Raw genomic sequence first — 4,647 nt, forward strand, 5'->3', positions numbered from 1 at the left:
TGGAACGAGTTCGAGCGAAAATGAAGAAACCGGAACTCCATCCTTTTGAATTGAGACGCTTTGCGTCAAAATATTACATAATCAAGACTCGGCAATTCTGTCGAAAATTTGACCGAGACGGAACGAGTTCCAGCAAAAATGAAAAAACCAGAACTCCATCCTTTTGAATTGAGACGATTTGCATCAAAATATAGTTACATAATTAAGACTCGACAATTCTGTTGAAAATTTGACCGAGTCGGAAGGAGTTCGAGCAAAAATGAAGAAACCGGAACTTCATCCTTTCGAAATCAGACGATTTGCGTCATAATATAGTTACATAATCAAGACTCGACAATTCTGTTGAAAATTTGACCGAGTCAGAACGAGTTCGAGCGAAAATGAAGAAACCGGAACTCCATCCTTTTGAATTGAGACGCTTTGCGTCAAAATATATTTACATAATCAAGACTCGGCAATTCTGTCAAAAATTTGACCGAGTCGGAACGAGTTCGAGCAAAAATGAAAAAACCATAACTCCATCCTTTTGAATTGAGACGATTTGCATCAAAATATAGTTACATAATCAAGACTCGACAATTCTGTTGAAATTTGACCGAGTCGGAAGGAGTTCGAGCAAAAATGAAGAAACCGGAACTTCATCCTTTCGAAATCCGACGATTTACGTCAAAATATAGTTACATAATCAAGACTCGACAATTCTGTTGAAAATTTGACCGAGTCAGAACGAGTTCGAGCGAAAATGAAAAAACCATAACTCCATCCTTTTGAATTGAGACGCTTTGCGTCAAAATATAGTTACATAATCAAGACTCGACAATTCTGTTGAAATTTGACCGAGTCGGAAGGAGTTCGAGTCCTTTCGAATTCAGACGATTTGCTTCAAAATATAGTTACATAATCAAGACTCGACAATTCTGTTGAAAATTTGACCGAGTCGGAACGAGTTCGAGCAAAAATGAAAAAACCATAACTCCATCCTTTTGAATTGAGACGATTTGCATCAAAATATAATTACATAATCAAGAATCGATAATTCTGTTGAAATTTGACCGAGTCGGAAGGAGTTCGAGAAAAAATGAAGAAACTGGAACTTCAAACTTTCGAATTGAGAAGATTTGCGTCAAAATATATTTACATAATCAAGACTCGGCAATTCTGTCGAAAATTTGACCGAGTCGGAAGGTGTTCGAGCAAAAATGAAGAAACCGGAACTTCATCCTTTCGAAATCAGATGATTTGCGTAAAAATATAGTTACATAATCAAGACTCAACAATTCTGTTGAAAATTTGACCGAGTCGGAAGGAGTTCGAGCAAAAATGAAGAAACCAAAACTTCATCCTTTTGAATTCATACGATTTGCGTCAAAATATAGTTACATAATCAAGACTCGACAATTCTGTTGAAAATTTGACCGAGTTGGAACGAGTTCGAGCGAAAATGAAGAAACCGGAACTCCATCCTTTTGAATTGAGACGCTTTGCGTCAAAATATTACATAATCAAGACTCGGCAATTCTGTCGAAAATTTGACCGAGACGGAACGAGTTCCAGCAAAAATGAAAAAACCAGAACTCCATCCTTTTGAATTGAGACGATTTGCATCAAAATATAGTTACATAATTAAGACTCGACAATTCTGTTGAAAATTTAACCGAGTCGGAAGGAGTTCGAGCAAAAATGAAGAAACCGGAACTTCATCCTTTCGAAATCAGACGATTTGCGTCATAATATAGTTACATAATCAAGACTCGACAATTCTGTTGAAAATTTGACCGAGTCAGAACGAGTTCGAGCGAAAATGAAGAAACCGGAACTCCATCCTTTTGAATTGAGACGCTTTGCGTCAAAATATATTTACATAATCAAGACTCGGCAATTATGTCAAAAATTTGACCGAGTCGGAACGAGTTCGAGCAAAAATGAAAAAACCATAACTCCATCCTTTTGAATTGAGACGATTTGCATCAAAATATAGTTACATAATCAAGACTCGACAATTCTGTTGAAATTTGACAGAGTCGGAAGGAGTTCGAGCAAAAATGAAGAAACCGGAACTTCATCCTTTCGAATTCCGACGATTTGCGTCAAAATATAGTTACATAATTCAGACTCGACAATTCTGTTGAAAATTTGACCGAGTCGGAAGGAGTTCGAGCAAAAATGAAGAAACCGGAACTTCATCCTTTCGAAATCAGACGATTTGCGTCATAATATAGTTACATAATCAAGACTCGACAATTCTGTTGAAAATTTGACCAAGTCGGAACGAGTTCGAGCGAAAATGAAGAAACCGGAACTCCATCCTTTTGAATTGAGACGCTTTGTGTCAAAATATATTTACATAATCAAGACTCGGCAATTCTGTCGAAAATTTGACCGAGTCGGAACGAGTTCGAGCAAAAATGAAAAAACCAGAACTCTATCCTTTTGAATTGAGACGATTTGCATCAAAATATAGTTACATAATTCAGACTCGAAAATTCTGTTGAAAATTTGACCGAGTCGGAAGGAGTTCGAGCAAAAATGAAGAAACCGGAACTTCATCCTTTCGAAATCAGACGATTTGCGTCATAATATAGTTACATAATCAAGACTCGACAATTCTGTTGAAAATTTGACCGAGTCAGAACGAGTTCGAGCGAAAATGAAGAAACCGGAACTCCATCCTTTTGAATTGATACGCTTTGCGTCAAAATATATTTACATAATCAAGACTCGGCAATTCTGTCGAAAATTTGACCGAGTCGGAACGAGTTCGAGCAAAAATGAAAAAACCATAACTCCATCCTTTTGAATTGAGACGATTTGCATCAAAATATAGTTACATAATCAAGACTCGACAATTCTGTTGAAATTTGACCGAGTCGGAAGGAGTTCGAGCAAAAATGAAGAAACCGGAACTTCATCCTTTCGAAATCCGACGATTTACGTCAAAATATAGTTACATAATCAAGACTCGACAATTCTGTTGAAAATTTGACCGAGTCAGAACGAGTTCGAGCGAAAATGAAAAAACCATAACTCCATCCTTTTGAATTGAGACGCTTTGCGTCAAAATATAGTTACATAATCAAGACTCGACAATTCTGTTGAAATTTGACCGAGTCGGAAGGAGTTCGAGTCCTTTCGAATTCAGACGATTTGCTTCAAAATATAGTTACATAATCAAGACTCGACAATTCTGTTGAAAATTTGACCGAGTCGGAACGAGTTCGAGCAAAAATGAAAAAACCATAACTCCATCCTTTTGAATTGAGACGATTTGCATCAAAATATAATTACATAATCAAGAATCGATAATTCTGTTGAAATTTGACCGAGTCGGAAGGAGTTCGAGAAAAAATGAAGAAACCGGAACTTCATCCTTTCGAATTGAGAAGATTTGCGTCAAAATATATTTACATAATCAAGACTCGGCAATTCTTTCGAAAATTTGACCGAGTCGGAAGGTGTTCGAGCAAAAATGAAGAAACCGGAACTTCATCCTTTCGAATTCAGACGATTTGCGTAAAAATATAGTTACATAATCAAGACTCAACAATTCTGTTGAAAATTTGACCGAGTCGGAAGGAGTTCGAGCAAAAATGAAGAAACCAAAACTTCATCCTTTTGAATTCAGACGATTTGCGTCAAAATATAGTTACATAATCAAGACTCGACAATTCTGTTGAAAATTTGACCGAGTCGGAACGAGTTCGAGCAAAAATGAAAAAACCATAACTCCATTCTTTTGAATTGAGACGATTTGCATCAAAATATAATTACATAATCAAGAATCGATAATTCTTTTGAAATTTGACCGAGTCGGAAGGAGTTCGAGAAAAAATGAAGAAACCGGAACTTCAAACTTTCGAATTGAGAAGATTTGCGTCAAAATATATTTACATAATCAAGACTCGGCAATTCTGTCGAAAATTTGACCGAGTCGGAAGGTGTTCGAGCAAAAATGAAGAAACCGGAACTTCATCCTTTCGAATTCAGACGATTTGCGTAAAAATATAGTTACATAATCAAGACTCAACAATTCTGTTGAAAATTTGACCGAGTCGGAAGGAGTTCGAGCAAAAATGAAGAAACCAAAACTTCATCCTTTTGAATTCAGACGATTTGCGTCAAAATATAGTTACATAATCAAGACTCGACAATTCTGTTGAAAATTTGACCAAGTCGGAACGAGTTCGAGCGAAAATGAAGAAACTGGAACTCCATCCTTTTGAATTGAGACGCTTTGTGTCAAAATATATTTACATAATCAAGACTCGGCAATTCTGTCGAAAATTTGACCGAGTCGGAACGAGTTCGAGCAAAAATGAAAAAACCATAACTCCATCCTTTTGAATTGAGACGATTTGCATCAAAATATAGTTACATAATCAAGACTCGACAATTCTGTTGAAAATTTGACCGAGTCGGAACGAGTTCGAGCGAAAATGAAGAAACCGGAACTCCATCCTTTTGAATTGAGACGCTTTGCGTCAAAATATTACATAATCAAGACTCGGCAATTCTGTCGAAAATTTGACCGAGACGGAACGCGTTCCAGCAAAAATGAAAAAACCAGAACTCCATCCTTTTGAATTGAGACGATTTGCATCAAAATATAGTTACATAATTAAGACTCGACAATTCTGTTGAAAATTTGTC

Source organism: Papaver somniferum, chromosome 2 (genome assembly GCF_003573695.1).
Source record: "Papaver somniferum cultivar HN1 chromosome 2, ASM357369v1, whole genome shotgun sequence".
Lineage (NCBI taxonomy): Eukaryota > Viridiplantae > Streptophyta > Magnoliopsida > Ranunculales > Papaveraceae > Papaver > Papaver somniferum.